Source organism: Balaenoptera borealis, assembly GCF_965194805.1.
Source record: "Balaenoptera borealis genome assembly, chromosome: 10".
NCBI lineage: Eukaryota > Metazoa > Chordata > Mammalia > Artiodactyla > Balaenopteridae > Balaenoptera > Balaenoptera borealis.
The window spans coordinates 62,787,706-62,809,486 of record NC_138874.1 but is presented as its reverse complement, the minus strand read 5'-3'; the positions used below and the strand labels follow the sequence as shown (position 1 = coordinate 62,809,486).

General features: G+C 52.2%; 1 protein-coding gene across 1 annotated transcript in view; it reads right to left on the bottom strand.

The window, feature by feature from the left end:
• Window positions 1-21,781, bottom strand: part of RPS24 (ribosomal protein S24) — a 346,544-nt gene that overhangs the window by 136,004 nt on the left and 188,759 nt on the right. Inside the window, exon 6 of the transcript XR_014249410.1 lies at window positions 14,812-14,984. The gene's annotated coding sequence lies outside the window, so the exon portion shown is untranslated. The remainder of the gene's footprint in view (window positions 1-14,811; window positions 14,985-21,781) is intronic.

Below are 21,781 nucleotides of genomic sequence, written 5' to 3'. Positions count from 1 at the left end.
GAGGGACCAGCAGTGGCGCTCGGGCCAGCATGTGTGACAGTGCAGATTGTGCCCTGCACAACTCCAGGGGGCACCCTTCCTAGCCTCTGCGATGGTCCTGAATAGGCCTCCAGGACCCCACCCCAAGCAACGCCAGGGCTTTCTGCTTTCTGCTTTATATGTCGAAGCTCCACGCAGGGCTCATTTGACTGAAGGCTCCTGCTGCTTAGGAATGTTTGAAAACCAGCAGAATTCAAGTCACCTCTCTCATTAGACAGGCGCCTCTCCCCTCTGGCTCCTTCGATTCTAGGTTCCACGCTTCCAAAACATCCCCAGCGGGGCAAAGCCCAGTTCCTGGGCAGGCAGGTAGACAGACATGGTGGGTTTCCATGTGCCTGCCCAGCCCCTCCCCATGCCAACAGGGTCACCTCCTAGTCTAACTATCAACCTTCCTGTCCCAGGCTCCCACCCTCCGGGCGTGGAAAGTCACCGTCTTTGTCCGTCCACCTGCCTCTGTGAGCCAAAACCTGACCCACGAGTGCCAGGAAACACCGCCTGCTTCTCCTCACTGGAGAGGACCTCCCCCAGGGACTGCATCAGGCCTAAGGGAACAGGTTCTGTTTTCCATCTCACAAGTCTGGGAAGTCCTCCTTGCATTCCCACTCCTGGCCAGCCTGCTTACGATTCTAGAGCAGGGCGGCCTTCCTAAAACACCGCGGATTCCACCTGCCCTGGGCCCCCTCCCCGTGGCCTTCCAACAGGAGTACTGCCTTCCCCAGCCCTCAAGGCCCGAGCAACGGAGAGGCGGCTGCCAGCCATGCCCCCTCCTCTGAGCCCTGCTCGGCACCACAGTCCTGTGAGGGCTGGGACCCCACCGCTTAGTCAGACCCGATTAGACCAGGCAGGCCCCATCAGGCTCTCTCCCCAGAGAACCCAGGGCTGGGGCCAGAGAGCTCTGGGCGCTTGGTCCAGGTGGCGGCAAGCTGAGGTGGGTGCCACTTCCAGCATCAGGAAGGAAGGAGAGCAAACCAGAGGTGACAGGTGGGACTCGTCCAGAGCAATCCAGAGGTGAGCCTTAGCGCAAGACTGGCCAGTGCCGCAAGACGGCCCACTGCCCCTCCCTCCCTGGGGACAACCCATGGAGCCTTCCTGGACCTCCCTGCCTCCAATGAGGCCACTTGGGATGTGTCTCTGTTCCTTGAAGCTAAAGAAAACCAAGATGGAGGCCTCCAAATATCTGCTCCAGGTCCCCCATTTCTCTGTGACAGTGACACCCATCCCCAGCCCACCCTAAGCCTCCTCTTGGGCTCTGGCTGTGCCCCCTGCCTGGAACACCTACCGTCCCTGCCCCCAAAGGCCCAGCCAGTCCTCACACACTGCCCCCTCCCCATACAGAATGCCACCTCCGCCTTGCCTGGTGCTTGGAGACCCCAGCATCTCTTCTGAGACAATCTCTGTACTCCAGGGCCCCCTACTCTCCTTGGAGGGCCAAGGTCAGGAGCGAGCAGGATGCCGACTTCCTGGTCTGTCTTCTGACTCAGGTTTAAATACCCTGAGGCTCCTGGCACTGGGTTTGGCACTCAGTAGACTTTCCTCCGAAAACATTTCCTCTTTTTGCCTTGAAATGAGTCTGTGGGCATCTCTCTAGTGCACGAAGTGTTGGTTTACCCTCGAGAAGATCCTAGAATAATATCACTAGACAGACCCTTGGAGAATATGTTCAGCTCTCCCATTTTACAGCTGGAGAGACTAAGGCCAGAACCAGATGCCAGGTCTCCCGACCCTACCTGCCTAGGGCCATGACCAGCCCAGCCCTCTGCCTCCAAGGCGCCCCCTCAGGATCACACAGGAGCACACATCACAGAGCAAAGCCCTTGGAGGTTTATTTTGGCAGTTTCTGCCATTAGTCACATCTCTGCCAACCCACTGCCAGGTAATTAAGGAGTAAAGAGCCACTGCAAAAAAAAATTAAAATTAAAAAAAAAAAAGAGCCACTGCAGAGAAATGAAACTGGACTTAAAAATATCCATTTACATATTCGGTTTGGGAGACAAGAGTAAAAGAAAGTGTGTGTGTGTGTGTGTGTGTGTGTGTGTGTGTGTGTGTGTGTGTGTAACTAAGTATGTGTGCAGGTGTGTTCACACGTGACTGTGTATGAGTGAGTGTGTGTGTGTCGTGTGTGTGGGAGCGCGTGTGTGGTGGGAGACCAGCCTCCTCTCTGGTTCCCCTGCCCTCAGGCCCACGCAGGCCGGCCCACCCTGCACCCTGCTTGTCCCTGGCCTTCCTCTCTTCTGATGACATGACTCAGCTGCAGCCTCAGCTTCTACAGGGAAACCCACCCCTGAGAATGAAACACAGGGTCTGTCACCATCAGGACCTGCCTACCTTTCCAGAATCTTCTCCCACCCAAGCCTCACACTAAACATGCAGCATCCAATCACACCAAACACGCAGCATTCATGGGATGCGCATGCCCACCGTGCCTCTAAACCTGTTCCCATGCTGTCTTCTCTGCCTGGGATGCGTTCTCCCTCTTTTCGTCCAACCTTCAAGGCCCTAACCTCAAATATCACCTCCTCCATGAAGCCTCCCCTAAATGCCAGGCCACTTCCCTGCAGGTAGAGTCAACCGCTCTGCCTGACCCTAAATGACAGCTAGCATTTGGGCAACACTTTACCTGTATTACTGCATTCCGTCCTCACAGGGCCCTGAACAAGATGTCCTATTCTCATCCCCAGTTTACAGGTAAGGACACTGCAGCACATAGAGGTTGAATGACTTGCCCGAGATCACACAGCTATAACACAAGAGTGCCAGGATTCAAACCAGCCAGTCTGGCCCCAGAGCCTGAGCTCTTACGCCCTCCAGCACACTGTCCCCACACACCCACATCACACGGGACATCAGTGCAGTGCGACATGAGCACAAGCAGAAGACGGGCTATGGTCCACCCCACCTGTCTTCCCTGCTACCCAGCGCAGAACCTCTTGCATGCCTGTTTCCCAGCACCCGGCACAGAGCCTGGAGCAAGGTGGGGTATGGAAGGCTTCTGAACAATCAAATGAAAGAAGGAATACTCACCTGTGTGTGTGTGTCTGTGTGTGTGTCTGTGTGCGCATGTGAGAGACAGGTATACAAGAGGGTGTGCGTGGGTGGGAGCCTGTGAAAGAATGCGAATGTGAGGCTACGAATGGGGCTGAGTTTGAGGGGTGCGTCATGGGCACTGAGTGTGAACATACGTGATGATGCTATGGGGCGACGTGTGGAGTGTGTGCTGCGTGTGAGTGTGTATGAGGGTAGAGGGGATGGGGTGCTTGTGTGGGGGGGGGCTTTGTGAGGCGGGTCATGAGAGTGGCATGGACAGTGCGGGTGGCGTGTGAAGGGGTCTGTGCACAGGGCATCCTCAGACACCCTTGGGAGCCCTCACGGACGGCTAGAGGCCCATCTCGGCTGCATGAATAGTTAAAGCCCTTAAACTGTGCCGCTTCATCACTGCTATTTTTACAAAGTTGTCACAGAGAAATATCATTTTTCTTCCTCCTTTATTTCATTTTCTTTGGGATATAGTAATTAACAAAAGCCGTTAAATGCCAGCAAAACTGTTTCTTTTGAAGTTTCTACATGGCTGTCACCCGGGAGATAAAGGCAGATTATTCAATCTTGACATTATAATTGTGGATGCCAGATAAAAGCCTGGATTAGACACTTCACAGCCCCACTCGGAGGGGAGGGGGAGATCACGGGAGGGCGGGAGGGCCGGCAGGAGGGGCGCCCCCAGCAGGGGGAGGGGACAGCTCGCCACGTGGTTGGCTTCTTTTCATTTTGAGTTGGACAGTCCCCAAGTCACACAATGTTAGGTGGGAAGGAAGCATATTCCACACCAAGGTGCAGCAATCCAGAAGTCAGGGGCTAAGCTCCTGAGCCTGGTAGCTCTCCCTCCCGGGGCTCCCCGGGGTAGCCCACCCCACCTGCCTGGCAGGATACTTCTCACCTGCCATCCTGGGTGCCCAGCTCCTCGAAGGCGGGGCTGAGTCTTCTCAGTGAGGCTGTCTCCAGCCCTGGCACTGAGGGTGGCACATGGTAGGCATGGGATGTGCACCTCCTGCTGGAAGGAGCCCCGGGTTCTAGTCCTGACTCACACTCCCTCCCTTTGGCCTGGATTTTGGAGAAGGCAGGAGAGGCAAGTGTGTGAGAAAGTCATCTGCCTGCTCCAAGCCCACCAGAGGCCCTCGCAGGCCAACCTAGAGCAGTGCCACCTGTTGCCAGGAGGGGGCGCCAACCAGGGAGAGGCCGGGCAGGGCAGAGCCAGAGGAGGCCCCAGCATGGAGAGGGAGAGGCCGGCTTTTTAGTGGAGGCGGAAGGGCCAGAAGCCAGATGCCCCGGAGACTTTGCTCACTCTTAAGACTGGAAGCTTCTAAAGTGCAGGGACCAGTATTGTCTGATTTCTCGGGTCAATCCTGAACCAAGTAATGACCTGGAAATTCAGTTTATCCAAACTGGGGCTCCCCATACTCCCTCCAGCCCACAGACGAGCCTTCACTGTGTTAAATCATGATAATGATAATAATAATAATAATATAATTTTTAACTGTTTCAGTCAGGGTCCAGCCAAGAACCAATCAACCACTCTAGGTATTTAAAGCAGAGGGAACTTAACTCAAGGACCGGTTACACAGGAGATGAAAGATGAATAAGACAACCCAGAGATTAGCAGCAGCTCTGGAGGAAGGAAGGAAGGCAGGAGGTAGGGTAACCAGGGCCCAGAGGCCACGATGACCTGGCCGACCTGGAACCCTGGTAGGTCACAGAGACATGAGCATTGCCAGAGATGGTGCCTGAGGCAGAGAGATGGGGGAGACACCCTGGCTTCTCCTACCTCCCACCCTCTCACCTGCCCATCTCCAACCAGAGCCTCTCACTGACTCCACGCAACCCACCCAGGAGCCTGAAGGGGCCAGTCCCCCAGGATACAGAGCAGAACAGGAGAATGGCGAGGAGGGGACCTGAGGGCAAATTAACCAATGGCTGGCACCCTTGCCAACATTTTTAAATCTTGAGCTGGATTTCCAGCGTCTCGTGAAAAAGAGCAACATCGGGTCTGTGTTCCCAAGTTCCCAGATGCAGCAAACATCTGGGGGGGACAGAGGCTGTCCCCTTCAGAAGGAGCATCCTCTTCTCCAGTCTTTCACAAATTCCATCAGCCCTGCCTTATTTGTTCATGGCATCTGGAGGTACTTCACTGTGCAACTCCTGTTCTAAATCAATGTTCCCATTGTGCAGAGAGAGAAACTGAGGCCCAACCAAGGAGAAGTGATTTACCCATGGTTACACGACGGAACAAGAACAGAGGCAAGACCAGAACTGAGACACACTGGATTATATTTCCTACGCGCTGAATTGATTAGCAAAGAGCGGAAAGCATTTGCGAAGTAACCGTGTCTGTCAGTGGGGAAACGAGTGGCATTTACTGGACCAGCGCTGGCAAAACAGCAGCGTAGCTGCTCGTGGTCCCCTGGTCAGTGAGCCTTGTCAGGAGGACGGCAGGAGAAATGCCAGCAGGGATGACCAGGACAGGACCCGGGCGGCAGAGGCTGTTCTGAGCCTGGCGCTGCCACTCAACTGCTGTATGACCACAGCAAAATCGCTCTCGGCACTCTAAATGCAAGGAGGAAGGACCAGACACCCTCCTGGAGCCTTCCCCACTCCACCAGGCCGGGACTCGATTTCCTGAGCAGAGACGGGAGGAAACCATCCTGCTAGAGAAGCCAGCCAACTGCATGAGGGTCCTTAAAAAGGAAGGTCGAGGGGAGACACTGGGAAACATAAATCTGCTGGCACGGCTCTCTCAGAAAGGGTTTTAATTAATTGTTTTTATACGACATAAGAGCAACTCATTACCGAACAGCTTTGATTTGTGACACCTGCATTATAGATGATTTTTAAATTAACATTTCCCCAATAAAAGGTGTCAGTAGAGAGCTGAGGGCGCCCAGAGAAGTATAAAAGGATAATAATATGAAAATACAAATAAACACCAGTCCAGCCTAACAAAGGAGGCTGCTTAATCAATTTTACAATTAATTAAGGCTGCCTGGGGTAGCTGGGGCCTTGGAGGCAACTGGAGGTACTGGGTTGAGGTTCAGGCATCAAAAGCTAGGAAGAGGGGAAGTGTCTGAGGCTTAAGAGAGAGAGACACAAGGAAAATGAAAGATGCTGCCAGGCTTCCCCTTAAGGGGAGAGAAATACTCCTCCTGAGTATTCTTTCTCCCTTTGTTCTCCTGGATTTATCATTCATTCGTTCAGTAAGTATTTATAGAGCTCCTACTACGTGTTCCAGGCAGAGCGATGAGCCCAGGCAAAGGCACCAAGGTGAGAGAGAGTGAGTGGTTCCTTGGAGATGCTGAGAGCCCCATAGGTCTGGACCAAAGAGTCCAGGGCAAAGCAGTCGAGAAGACTGGAAAGGTAGGCAGGGACTAGACTATAGAGGCCTCTGGAAAATATCAACCGCATTTGGAGTTATTTTCAGATGCCGTTTGAAGGGTTTCAAGTATAAGAGACATAGGCTCAGATTTCCATTTTAGGTAGATGCAAGTGGCTACTGCACTGGAAGGGTGGAGGGAAGAAAAAGAAGTCACCCAAAGTAAGTCAGACAGAGAAAGACACATACTGTATGATATCACTTACATGTGAAATCTAAAAAATGCAACAAACTAGGGAATATAACAAAAAAGCAGCAGACTCGCAGATATAGAGAACAACTAGTAGTTACCAGTGGGGAGAGGGAAGCAGGGAGGGGCAATATAGGGGCAGGGGAGTAAGAGGTACAGACTACTATGTATAAAGTAAGCTACAAGGATATATTGTACAGCACAAGGAATATAGCCAATATTTTATAATAACTATAAATGGAGTATAACCTTTAAAAATTGTGAATCATACTATATTGTACACCTGTAACTTACATAATATAGTACATCAACTATACTTCAGTAAAAAGAGGAGAACACACCAACGTATCACGAAAAACTATTACCTCATAAATTACATTTTCATGAAAAATAACTATTTTCCGGAAAAAAAGATCACCCAAGCAAGACATGCTGATGCATTGAGTTGAGAGGGAGGTGGCTGAGGTAGGAAACAGACCTATCCCCAGGGAGACCTCAAAGCTGGAGCCCACAGGATTTGCTCCTGGGGATCCTGCAGGAGAGAGGGGACGGGGGAGCGGAGGAGAATGCTGGGGAAGCAGCCATCCACAGAACAAGGGCTAGGTCCCTGCCCGCGGGGGTCTTAGGTTCTGGTCAGGAGAAACGGGAAAAGGATGCACACAGGGATGCAGAAAGGATTTCAGAGAGTGCCAGCAGGTGAGGAAAATGGAGCCCGGTGCCGTGGTGGGACTCCTGGGGGAGCAGAGTTTGGGGTGGGGCGGTGGGGGAAGGCCTCTCTGAGGAGGTGTCATCTGAAGTAGACCTGAAGAATCAGGAGCCAGCCAGGCCAAAGGTGGGGCAAAGGTGGTCCAGGGATCAGTTCAGCAGTTGCAAAGGCCCTGAGGCCGAGGGGGAGGAGGAGGAGGCGCCAGGACCGCCCTCGCCCCGTCTACAGCTGCTACCGCTCTCTCGGTTCTGTCTTTGCTTTCCCTCTGGTTGACCAAAGGGGCTGTGAAATTGGTATATAAATGAGGACTGGTCTCCTCTATAGACAGAGGCCATGGAGCGTTGATAACTGTTTCCCAGGCCTCATTCCAGGCCTTTACACTCTCCTGTGGAGGGATCTGACCGCTCCAGGGGAGTCAGTGGCCGTCTCCATGCCAATGACTCCCTGTTTTTATGGATGCCCCAGAACTCACTCCTAAACCCCAGATCCACTTGGGTGTCTCTCAGATATCTCATAACACATCCACCCTCCTAAAGTCAGCTTTTCCCTCTGTGCCCCCGTCTCAGTTAAAGACGCCACCATCCATCCAATTGCTCAAAACAGAGACCTAGGAATCGTCTTGATACTCCCTCTCCCCCATATCCGAGTCCTGTTGGCTCTTCCTCCTTATAACTCTTGAGCACATCTTCTTCCTTTTTCCATTGCACTCCATTCTACCTATCCTAGCTACCCACACGCCTTACCTAGGTGACTACAACTGTCCCCCTCTCCCCGATCCTCCTCTTATCAGTGCACCCTGCACCCAACAGCCAGAGGAATCCTTCTAAAATGAAAGCCCATCACATGTACCGCTGTCCAAAACGCTTCCAGAGCTTCCCATGCCCTCAGACTAAAGTCCAAACCCTGTTACGATGCTCATCAAGGGCTCCTGGAGTCTAGTGTCTCCCTACCCCGTAGCACCACGTTGTCCCCTGCTCCCTCCATGCTTTGCTCTCCAGACACAGGGGTCTCCCTTCAGCTCCGAGACTAATGTTGCTCCTCTCATCCGTCTTCTTTCACACCCGTGGTCCCTCAGCCTGGAACATTCCAGATGCTCTGCCCTGCATCACCCCACCTTACCATGGTCTGGCCACCTTCAACTCCACAGCCCAGACTGTGATCTCATCAAATACTTCTGCAATTGTTTGCTGAATTGTGTAGATACTCCACAATCCCAGGAACTATTTCTGCCTTGTTGGCCCCTGTTTTCCCAGCACCTGGTGGACCGACCATATTGCTGAATGAATTAATAGATGAATCGAATGATGTCACAGAACACAGTGTGCTATATCCTTACTAGAAGTTTAGATGTTCAATGAGACCAACAAGGAACAGCATCTTCGACATACATCTCACTGGCCAGTTTGCATCCTCACATGTCCCCAGATAAGGTCACTCTCCCAGGATGGGTATTGGTAGTGTGATGGAAGGAGGGGGTGGACCTCCACCTGAGATGCTGCATCGCCTGCTTCCATGAAGCCAGTGGGGGTCATGAGGCCTATAGACTGTCTGCATGGTCTGTGAGCCAGCTGGTTTCTGTCCTCTCCATATTGCCCCAGGCCCCAAGAGGACATGGCTACCAACAGGGGCTCCTGGCTGGGGGATTTGGGTGCTTTAGCTCCCCTTTGCCTGGTAGGAATGTGAGCTAGCTGAGTCCTGCCAGGCTGGCCCCACAACAGAGCACCTCCAGCTCACAATTCCACACTGGACCCATTCACAGAGCTCAGTGGTAGGGTTAGGGTTTCAGGGTTAGGGTTAGGGTTAGGGTCAGGGTTACAGAAGTGGTTATAGGGAGTCTGCGACCATCAAATCAGCAAGTAGGGGAAAAAGACTGGGGTGGAGGTCAAGGTCAAATACTTGGGTCCTTCAGAAAGGGTGAGATGGTCTGTGCCTGGAGGAATCCAGGAGGGCTTCCTGGAGGAGGCAGGCTTGAGCTGTGCCAGGAAGGATAGGGAGGGTCTGAGAGCAGGAGGTTCCTGATCAAGCCACTGCTTCCTTCAGCTTCAAAACCTCTCACCAGGAGGAAGCACCTCTGAAGGACAGCTTTCTCCTTCTCATAAGTCCACTGGCAACATAATTACTGATTGTCAGGACAAGAATGGACCACGGTCCACCCATGCATTTTATAAATGAGGAACCTGAGGCCCAGAGAGAGAAGAAAAAATCATCCTTTTCATTTGAACAAATGCACCCTTTGCATTAGAAATGGGTTTCTTCCAACAGGTGTTATTCTCCACCATTTAACAGATGAGGGGGCTGAGGCCCAGAGGGGTTACAGGGCTAGTGGAGGTCACATGGGATCTGACAGAACCAGGACTCAAACCCGGGCTGGTCTGAGTCCACATCTAACACCCTTGGGTGAATGTTTCTGTCTTTGGTTCTGATTATTCTGCAGCACAGAAAGAATAATTGGCAGTTGACGTCAAACAAACTTGTCAAATAATAGTATCTTCATCCTTGCTGATGATTTTCCTGGTCCCATTTAATATTTGTAGCAGTCACTTTCTAATGATTAAAGAGTATCATTGTCCAGTTCAAAGCCACCTCCTGCATAGCTTCCACGAGCCCCAGCAGCAAGAATGGGAGTGCCCTGCTTGTGAGTGACTGGCTGCCCCTTGGTGGGGAACTGGATACTACCTGCAGTATCCTGTGTAACTCTGGCCACTGGTGTCCTCACCCCAGCTGGCCTCCAGCACTGGGGGAGGCCCGCTGCCAGCTCCTTACGTGACGCTGTAACCCTCTCCACAACCTCTGACATCAGGAACCTCCCAGGGCATGGCTGCTTCTGCTCCTTCTGAAATGCCCCTCTCTTAGCAAAGCCTGGAGTGGATACTGTAATGGGGACCACTCACTCGCCACCAAAATTCAATCTCCCCTGACAGAAAAACAGCCAGGTCACCATCCAGACCAGGTGTGTCTGCACACTATGCCCCACGGGCCAGATCAGACCACTGCCTATTTTTGAATGGCCCATGATCTAAAAATGGTTTTTACATTTCTAAATGGTTGAAAAAAGAAAAAATATTCATGACACATGAAAATTACATGAAATTCAAATTTTAGTGTCCATGAATAAAGTTTTATTGGGATATAGCCATGCCCATCCACTTGCATATTGCCTATGGCTGCTTTCAAGATACAAGGGCAGAGTCGGGTACTTGCAACACAGAGAATACGGCTCTCAAAGCTGAAAACATTTCCTATCTGGCCCTTTACAGAAAACATTTGCTGACCCCAGATCAGGATTCCATTTCCCAGCCTCCCTTGCAGCTGGGTGGGCCCATGTGCTAAGCTGTCACCAGTGGAAGTGGAATGGAAGTGATGTAAGATATCGGGGTGCCCCCTCCATGCTCTCTTCCACCTCTGGCTAGAGCCAGGCATGGCAGCCCCTGCCACTGAGACCACAAGAAGGCTCTCAGGGATGGTGGGCCAGTGGGTCGGAGCACCCCCGTCCCTGAATGACTGGGTCAGAGCTGCCCTGCCAACCTGGGCCGTTCACCTTACACTGTAAGGTGAGAAAGGAAGGAACTTCAATCCTCTTTATGCCGCTGCATTATCATGATAGAGCAGCCCGTCCTCACCCTGACCAGTACGGATGTTTATCTCCAGCTGAGCACTGTCTCCAGAGACCTTTACTTAAAAGTCCCAGTCATGTCATTTTAGGATATTGTCCTTGTGCAGGAGGAGATGCACACCATAGATGGGGTTGAGCCCCTCCTCGAATCATCAGTACCCTGTAAACCTGATAAGAGAATTGTTCATCTTAGAGTTCTCCTGCTTACAAGGAAAAGAGGGGCACTAGCTCAATAAGAGAGACTCAAGGAGAGAGACTAGTTCAGTATAAAGCAGGTCCTCAGCAGGATCCCAAAACAGAAGGCCAGGAGCAACCAAGATCCATGGGAACCAGCATTGTGAGTCACCCCTCCAAGACCAGGGGTCTCTCTCATCGCATCCACGCAACTCACTGCCCTCCTTCTTGGCTGGCCAGCTCCCTCCAGCCACTCACAGCTGGTGACCATGATTGGCCCCCCGTCCTAACTGTAGCTCATCAGCTCTTCTCCCTCCCAGGCTCAGCCTCTTTCTGACACCACCACCAGTTAGGAGTCAAATGGGCCCATCTTAGGCTTTTGAGCCATAAAACCCAAAAGCATATAGTGTGGGGAAGACTTTGCTTCAAGTGCCCACCTTGGATCAACCAGCTGAGGTCTGGAGGATACAGACACGTGACATAAACACAGCTGCTACCCACGCAGCATGCACTGGGGGACAGAGGGTTCCCTTAGCCAGGAAATCGACCCCTCTAAGGGGCTGAGGAGTTCCATGACTAAGGGCTTGGACTTGGGGCTAGGATGCCGGGTTCAGCTCCACCTCCTTAGGCGACCATGAGCAAGTTTAGTACATTCATTTTCGCCTCTACGAAATAGGAAACATAACTAAATCACCTGCCTCATAGGGTTGTCAAGAGGATAAAATAAATTAATCCATGTAAAGCACTTAGAACAGTACCTCCTGACACACAGTGAGCTTACAGGGAAGGTGAGTGATTGGAATTATTATTAACATTATCTCTAAAACAAGAAGGAAATAATAAGTCAAGGCTCTATTCCTTTGCTGTAAAACATCTCAATGTTTGCTCAGTGAATGATTCAAGTCAGCTTGAGAAAAGCACAATGATTGGGCCACAGGTGCACCTTCCTAAGGAGCCCAGGGTACATGGCTGCCGTCTACTGAGGACTCACTCACTCACTCTATGCCCATCCTGTGCTCGGCCCTCTACACACATTAGCCCACTTGCTGGATGACATTCCAAGAGGGTCAATAAGTTGTCCAAATGCACACACTTCAGGCTTAATTCCACTCACTATGTATTTCCATCAGCATGGATAACCCAAAGGGTCCACTGCAGGCCAACTGCTGAGTCCTGCCCATTTGGAGATAAGCCTGCTAAAGACAGAGAAAGGGGTTCCAGGAGCAAGGAGATGGAAGGTAGAGTGATGTGGACAAAATGTGAGGAAGCCCAGAATTGGGAAAGGAAATGCAGCACCATCTTGGGGAAAGCGCATCGGGTTTGGGGCAGGGGGAGTAGGGGACATGGCTATGTGCATGGTCCAACCTCCCCCATCAAGCTATCCAAATGCATGCAGCAGAGTCCCCAGTTAGTAAACAGAGCCCTGGCCTGGAGCAAAGTCAGCAGCCCTGGTTGCCTGTCCCAGCTCTGCCTCCCTGTCTCTGTGTGACCTTGATAGTGAGGCCCCTCTCCCAGGCACAGTAGTCATATGTGGTAGACCAGATGACTCTAAGGCCCTCCTGACTCTGGTCCCACTATGGTGATTTTCTAATTTCTGTTGTGTTCTTAGGGGCAAGCCCTGAGCACACACCACCCCATGACTTCCATCCCAACCTGGGATCATGGACTTTCACTCCAAAATTTATTGTGTGCCTAAGAGTCATGGGAAAAAAATAATACTATTATCCTCAAAACCCCAGCAGGTCTCTTAATGACTACTCTGCTAATTAGTTAGCAGCTGTTAATGAAGTGTGCAGGTACAAGCCTAGCCTCGTCAATTAATCCATACATGCTCCTGGGCTGCAGTAATATTTAAAGGAGAAATCAATACCTGGCAGCTGGGCCTGGGGAGGTCGGTCCAGGTGGGCAGGGAAGGTGTAGCATTTCAAGGAATTTGTAACTAAAATAGCTTACGCCTAGAGCACCGTGCAGGGGAGCAGAAACCAGGACAGCCCTTAAGGGGCACAGGGATCCAGGAATGCCTGCAGAGTTGGGGGCAGAAGGGACTGGGTGGACAGGGCGAGCTGGCACCTGCTCCCTCCATGGGCAGGTAGAGAGCTCCAGCCAGGCCAGCAGGGGTGTACAGAGGTAACCTCCCTCTCCAATTCATCATATCACAAAATCCACTTATTCCTGCGGGGTGTGGAGGCTCGGGGGCCTACTATTACCTCCTCTTGGCAGATGTAGGGATCAAGGCTCACTCCAAGTGAGACACCATCTTGTCCGAAGTGGCAAAGCAAGTGAGAGTAACAATCGCTTTTGTGACCTATGCTGTGCCAAACACCCTACACGCATCATCTCATTTGATCCTTACATGTCTATGAGAGAAGAACGACTATACCGCTGCTTTGGAGATGTAAGTACTGCAGCTTTGAGAAGTTAGAGCACTCCCTAACAAGGCTGGTCATTGGCAAAGCGGGTGTTCAACCCCAGGCAGCCTGACTTCAGAGCTCATACACTTAGCACACGTGGGCTCCTGAGCAGCAAGAAGCCTTCAACCCTATAGAACAAGATCCAAACTCCTTTGCATGATTTACAGCATCTTGAACTCTGGCCCTCTGTATTAGTTTCCTATTGCTGCTATAACAAAGTACCACATACCTACTGGCTTAACACAACATAAATCTACTATCTTGCAGTCCTGGAGGTCAGAAGTCTGTAACGATTTTCACTGTGTTAAAGTCAAAGTGTTGGTGAGACTACATTCCTTCTGGAGGCTCTTACGGGAGAATCTGTACTCTTGCCTTTTTCAGCATCTAGAGGCTGCTTGCATTCCTTGGTTAATGGCTTCTTCCTCCCAGTCGAAGCCAACAATCCAGTCACTCCAACCTCTGCTTCCATCACCACATCTCCCTCTCCGACTCTCTTCTTCTGCCCCTCTCTTATAAAGACCCTGTGTTTACATGAGGCCCACTGAAATAATCCAAGATAATTTCCTGAATAATCCTGGATAATAGAGTCCCTTTTGCTATGTGAGGTAACATAGTCATAGGTTCCAGAGATTAGGATGTGGACATTTTTGGGGGTATATTAGTCTGTATACCATACCATCTCACCGTCTACTCTTTCCCCTAGTGCCACCCGTGTTCTACCCTCCTCAAACACCTGTATCAGTCAGCATCCAGTCAGAAAGACAAGACCATTCTTGGTATTTCAAACAGAGGGAATTTAATATTCCACAGGTGATGGAAGAGCTGAAATGCCAAACAGGGGCTGTTGAAGCAGCCTAGAAATCAGCAAGAAGCCTTTTCTCACCTTCCCCACTCCACTCACACAGCCACACGCAGTCAAGGTCAGTGGCACCCTCCTCCAAGCTACAGTGATCTATGTGCCAACGAAATGGCTGAGATCCCTAAGCCTCTGTCTGATCCATGGCATGTCCCAAGCACTGAGCCCAGAGCCTTGCACGGAACAGGTACTCAGAGAAAGTCACCTGGGCCAGGGCTCCTCTCTCCACACCAGAGGTGAGAGCACAGCCACAGCCCAGGGCTCCCCAGAAGAGGTCATAGCGTAGGTGAGGCAGGCAAATAAAATGCAGCCACTCAACAGCTGACTGTCAGCCCCTGAAACCAGAGACTCAGTGTTGAGTGCACTTTGCTGCCAATCACAGGCTCAGGCAACATGGGTCTTACCTTTTCGGAGAAAGCGTTGAGGGCAGAGAGATCACTCCTCTTTGGGAAGAGACCTTGGGCCAGGGCGTGGGGTACATGCTCCGGAGGGCCTGGCAGGAACCTGTGATCCACAGGCTGCTTGAGGGGAGTCCCGAGCTTGCTTTCAGCTAAGCCATCGAGTCCGCCTTCTTCCCCTATCAGAGACATGGGAAGCCACCATGATTATAATCCTGGGTTAATAACCTTTCCCTGAGTGGATGTTATTCCATGGCTCCTCTTCCCCAGCTGCTCATCCTAAGATGTCTGAGAACGGGGAAAGGAGGAGATTGAAAGAATATGGCAGGGAGGAAGAAGGAAAGGGAGGGGCAGGAGCCGGGAACCAGCCTTTCCCAGTGAGCCTGGGTCAGGGCCGGAGGGGGACATGTACTCTACAATACGTAACTTGCCCTCACATCCACCCAGCGGTGCAAGCATCCCCCTCCCCGGCCTGGGGATGATGCCTTACTCCAGGGACCCCTATCCTGGTGAACGACACCACGCGCTAGCACCTCCAGCAGCTAGCCAACTACATCCCTGGGGGTGGCACGGAGACGGGCGGGGTCGGGGCTCCGAGCCTCACTTCTCTCCCTAGGGCTCCTCCTTGCACACTGGTCAGTCTCCAGGCCCTGGCCAGTCTACCTGTCCTCGATCCTGTCCTCAGTGCCACAGCCTTGATCAGTCTCCTGCCATTCCCTCCGCTGGCTTCCTCCATCGGCCTCCTAACTAGGGTCCCTGCCTCCAGCCTCACCCCTAATCTATTCTTTACATGCTGCCAGGACTGTCTTTTCTGAAATAGAGCTGGTCATGTCACTCCCTTACCTAAACGCATCACTTCCCGCCACGTCCAGGGGATTCAAGGCCTTCACAGCCTGGCTCCCTCGCCCCTCCCCTCCCCCCTCCTTCCCTTCTCCCTCAGATGACCCTCCAGGAAACCACCTGCAGGTTCTCTCTCTCTCTCTCTCTCTCTCTCTCTCTCTCTCTCACACACACACACACACACACACACACACACACACACACACACGACCTATTTACACTTGCTGCTCTCTGTGCCTGGAATTCTCTCCTTCCCCCACCCTGGGAGTAAGCTCACCAAATTAGGAATCTTTAAAATCCTATTCCAAATCTTGAGTCTTTGGAATCACCTTCAGGAGTCACCTCAGATCTGAAGATTCCCCTGTGCTGTCCCCACCCCGACGCCAGCCCCTCCTGCTGCCCCTGTCCTGCTTCTCCACGTGGTCTGTACCTGGTCCCGTCCATATCAGCTGCACCACCTCCAGGTCTGGCATTTGGGGAAAGATGGGCAAGGCAATCCCCTGAGAGTGCCCACAGGCATGGCAGGAGCAGGAACTGGGCTAGGGCAGTGGATGTCCATTCATAACCACTGATGTTCCACTACATGTTCTATCAGGACCTTCCTTCCTTTACTATCCCTGGTCTCATGGGGACCCGAGTAACAGAGAGAAGACAGAAACCAGTCTGGCTGCTCACTGAAGATTAGGAAATGTTACTGACGTCATGATACCTACCAACACTGTGGGAAAACGATATACCCCTTTTCAACGCTATTTCGAAGGATTTCATTTGAACCAAGCCTGTGGATTAGTCAAAAACCCCTTCTCCCTTTGTGCCATTCAGTTCAGCCATGCCATCACCATAACAGTCAGCACCCCGTGACAAGCCAGGGTCACCGGGGGAGATGAGAGGAGTCAGCCTGCCAGTGTAGCCCTTAGCATAACTTCAGGATCTATCGTCTCCTTGGAAGCTTTGAGCACCCTATAATATTCACCACTCAACCATGAGCATCACAAGATCTCAGATGAATTTGGGCTTGGCTGATTCACTCAACATCTTGCCACTTCAACGTGCCCCATGTCAAGTGATCCAAGAATCATCAACCCAACTGCCACTCATTCAATGATTCTTCAAATATGCATTGAAAGCCTAACAGTTACAGCAGTCCTTAAAGGGCTGGGGGTACAGGAGCAAAACAAACAGCTGGTCCGTGCCCTCACAGAGCTAGGACTGTAGTGTGGGGAGCCAAAAACAAAGTACTAGTCAACGTGGGGAAGACAGAGAGATGTGCTCTGGAGAACAAAAAGGCAGAGAAGGCAACAGGAAGGCTTTCTTATTTTGCAAGAAGAAAGGGCAGATTATTCCAAGAACAAGCAAATGGCAGTTTCCCCCATACTTAAGAGTTGAGAAAAAGTAAAATAATAAGGACCAGAGACCTGTGTTAACAGTGTCCAGTCCTGGAGAGTAAGGGAGAAGGAAATATCACCCCAAGACTGCTGTTCTGTACATGGAGACCCCAGGATAGGGCACCTCCAGCTCTCACAACATAGTGGTCCGAACAGGCCTCCCCCAGAGCGTGCACAGAAGCACCATCCTGCCCGGCATGCTCGCCCTCATGCACCCTCCATACAGGCTTCTTTCTCCTCCTCCTCATCCCTCCCAAGCTCTGTGCATCTGTGCCTTTACTCAAGCTGTTCCCTGCCCCTGCACTGACCTTCCTCCCTTCTCCAAATGCCGGCCCACTCCAGGCTCAACTCAGCGCCATCCCATGAAACTGCTCTGGTCACGCCTCTCGCTCCTCTGAGTCCCCAGACTACGGTGCACTGGTCCCTCCTCTGTAGCAAAGCTATTTGTGAACACGCACCCGGCTCCCCCGCCCCGGGTCCACACACGCTTAGGACAGTGCATGCAGAGGAGGGAGAAGGGGACAGCGTGCAGGGAGGCCCACACCCCACCAGGAACACCGTCTCAGCTCACCCTCACGCCGGCAGCACAGGACAGGCAAGTACACGGCCACGGCGCAGCGGCCGGCAGCCATCTGTCCATGTCACACTTGAGTAAGAGGCTGAGCTAAGGGCAAACGGAGCTCCGACTGACTGCGGACCTTCTTCCACTCTCCCATGCTCCCTGATCCCAGGAAGCACTCAACAAATATCTGATGGGTGAGCGAGTGTCTGAACAAAGGAACATCTGCCCTGTCCCCTCCCCAGTCCCAATACCCTCCTCTGCCTCCCCCTAGACACACAGGCCACGCTGGGCTTTGAGTCTCCAGGAAGAGAAGCTCTTCTGGTGCCTTGAGCAGCATCGTATCTTGAGGGAGGGCCTTTTACCAACCGCCGAGCTGGCTTCTTAACTCTGTCTCCTAGAGAACTTTCTAGACTCTTCCTCCAACATTGAAAACGGGAGCCTTGTTTTTATGAGGTTATAAGGCTATACTCAGTGAGAGCCTGGAATCAGCAAGTATCAGACTCAAAAGCCCTTCCAGGTCTAATGGGCCAGCCATTTGCTCTCATGAAGGGAGGGGACTCAATCCCAAATACACAGCCAGCAGACAGACGTGACCGGGCCACCCTGCTCCCAGCCTCACACTCCTCCAGCCACGCCTGTGAACAGCTTCCCCCTCTCACCTCCAGAGCTGCTGGGTACACGGTGAGGGAAACTAGACTGTCTTCCTGACCCTGTCCTATGGCTGGGAGGAAGCGGGCGTTGTCTGCGGATCACACGGAAGGTATGGATGCGCAATGTTCATTTGCCAGTTAATACGAGGGAGCTTTTGTCACGCAGCCCAGGGCAGGCAGGTGGGGATGCTCCCTGAGCATAATCAGACCAGGGCTGTCGTTTCACAAGATACGGGGTCACGCTCATGTTAATAGGAGGCACACACATTTCTCACCTATCTGAAGGGGAGCTTGAGAAGAGAATTAATTCTCACAGTGGTGAGGCGTGTTTGATTGCTGCTGGTTCAGAGGAAACCAGCCCCAGCCTGGGGTGAGAGCCTCCCCGCTCCTTCCCACGCTCCTCTTCCCCTTACCCCTCCTCAGAGCAGGGCTCAGCCCTCCCTCTGCAGAGCCAGCAGAAAATGGGCAGAGAGAAAGCCACCACAGTCGGGGGATGGAAGAGACAGCAAAATGCAGGGGTAGGAGGAGAGGAGGGAGGAGTGACAGGGGACTGCCCCCCACAAAGACTTGGGAGCATCCACATGCCATGTGCAGATCAAGGGAACACTGCTCCACCCTCTCCTACACCCTTCTTCCCGACACCCTTCAGTCCAGAGCCCATCAAACTGTCATCCCCGTCAGAAGTCGTACTTTATTTGGGCATGGTGGCAGAGGTTGGATTCGGGGCAGGAAGGGGTGACTTTTCGCTGCCACCTCTCCCTCATGGGGACTGAAGCCACCTCGGTGGGAGATACTGGGTGATGGTGAGCGCTTCCTGCAGACAACTAGGAACAACACCCCCACCCCTAGCCCAAACTCCACCCCCTCCAGAGGCCCTTAGAGACGAGCCACATGAAACAGGAGCGACATGGACCGGCCTCATGGGTTCCAGCACTAGTCTGCTGCAGAATTAGCAGATCTAGGTCAAGGCAACGTTGGAGGGAAGAAACCTTGTGAAAGCGTACCACTCCACCGCCACCCCCAGAGGCAGAGCCAGCGCTGTGCCCCAACCCTGCACAGACTGTGGAGGGCAGCAGAGGAGGGGCAGGGAGGCTTAGGTCTGTTTCCAGGGCCCTGATCTCCAGTGCCCGCTGCCAAACTCATCTGGGCCCTCCTGGTCCCAATAGCGCATTAATACAAAAATTCCAATGTAAGCTGACCTCCCTTAATATCGCCCATCTCAACTCCATCCAAACCAGAAACCCGACTCAGGGGCTCCTCCCTCCTGCTCACCCCTCACCCACCCCCCATTTAACGCGTCCACTCATTTAATATCGGGAACCTACTCGGCTGGGCGCTGTTCTCAGTGTTGGATATACTACCCAAGCCAGAATGGCCCCTGCCCCCTGATGCTCCCAGTCCCACGAGGGTTCCCAATATGGGACCTGGCAGTGACCACACAGCGGTAAAGTGCTCTGATGAGGGAAAGGCAGAGCACTGCAAGTGTGCAGGAGACAGAAGGAGGGTGCCTCAGGTGGAGGTGGGAGAAGGGAGAAGAGTCTTCCAGGCAGAGGGGAGGGCATCAGCCAGATCCTGACGGTCAGAGGAGCTGAAAGTTTGGTGTGCCCGGTGGTTAGCATTGGAGGTGGGAGTCACGGGGAACAGGTGGCAGCCAGCTAAGATATCCAGCCTCCTAAGCCACTCTAAGGAGTTTGGAATTTATCCCAAGAGCAGCGTAGAGTCTTCCAAGGCAAAGGCAGAATCAGATGTGTAATTGAGGGGCACTTCTCTGGTGGTGGAGGAGAGCAGAGATTAGCAGGGCCACACAGAGGGGGCCAGATCAGGTCTAAGGTGTTGTCACAGGTGGAGGCAGAGATGGGAGCACGGAGGAGAGGATGGTGAACACAGAGAAGGGGCCCTGAGAAGGTAGAACCTATAGCATGTGGTCTTGATTGGCAGAAAAGAGAAGAATGGCAGAAAAGAGGAGTCAGAGACGCTTGCTGATAGTTTCTGAGCAGGTACTGTGCCAGCCACTGTGATAAGCCCTCATCACCTAATCATTACCATCTCATCTCATCCTACAACAGCTCTGTGAAGCAGATACTGCTATTATCCCCATTTTACACCTGTGGAAACTGAGGCTTGGGGAGATTATCCTCTCTGACTTACCCTAAGTCAAAGAGCTAGCAAGTAGGAGGACCAGGATGATTCAAGGTTTGGGGGCAACCAGGTGGATGTGGGTGCTTTTGCCCTGAGAGGGGCACCAGAGGAGGAGGAATGGATCTGGAGAGGCAACAAGGGGTCAGCGATGGCATGTAGTTTGAGGACCTGGAGGACATCAAGGTGCTGGTGTCTGGCGGGCAGTGGAATGTGTGGGTCTGAAGGTCAAGGGTGTGAGATATGGATTTGGGAGCCTCTGTTTAGAGAAACAAAGCCACAGGAATGGAGGAGGTCTTCCATGGCCCATGTGTCACGGAAGGAAGTCAAGGACAGAGCCCTGGGAACACAGACATGTGTGAGGTAGGCAGAGCAGGACTGGGGAGGAAAGAGTTAGCAGCAGGCCATTCTCAACATTGACTGGGGAAGAAAAAAAGATGACCCGGTCATATGCCCTCATAATCACTAATGACAGAGCCCCTGGCAAACACACTAATGATATTGGCTAGCAGAAGAGTTCTTATCTATGGAATGCTTTTAGCAAGATGTACCCTATCTGTCTAGCACTGCTTATGGTAAACAAACCTGGACCTTATGGATTTATGGGGTATGGCTCCTGGGAAATGTGCGAACTATGTAACTATCAGAGAATAAAATGGAGATACTGCGTGACCAAGATAGCTCCCTTTTTAGTAAGGGATACCTCACATGTATCACAGATAGACCCCTTTTGATAAATCCGAGCCAGGGCACTTCCGAATGTGGCAAAAAAAAAAGGTCCTGGGGAGCAGTACTGGTGGTTCTAGACCTCATGCTTTACCTGTGCCTCACAATTATTTGTATCCTTGCAATTATTAGTAGAGCTTAATACTGGGTAAGAACTCTGGTTCTTAGGAAGCTGATTTTTCAGTCTGACCCATTGTATTTTGTCTCAAGGACAGAAACTTGCTAAACTTGGCCATGATCTTTTGAATTTTCTGCCCAGCCCCAGGACTGAGCCAGGCTTGAGAAGTGACTATTTGATCTTGCCAAGGAATGAGCACCTGGGGACGGGAGAGAAGCCATGAAAGGCTTTCTATGCCAGGCTAAAGTGGCATTTTGTCCAAACAGAGGCAGCAAGACACTACTGAAGGCCTGAATGTAGGGGAATGACAAGGTCAGACTCAAACTCTGGAAAGGCCCCTCGGTCACTGCAGACACCGCATGGGAGGAAGCAAGCTTGGGGGCAGAGAGCCCAGATAAGGGGCTCAGCCAGGAGAAAAATCACAGGGCCTTGGACAGGTCAGTGGCAATGGGAATGAAGAGCAACTGGTGAATTTAAGACCTATTTAGGAATTCGTGTACGGGACTTGGAAATCGATTGGGTCTTTGGCAAGGGGCCATGAGGAAAGGGGAGCTGAGGT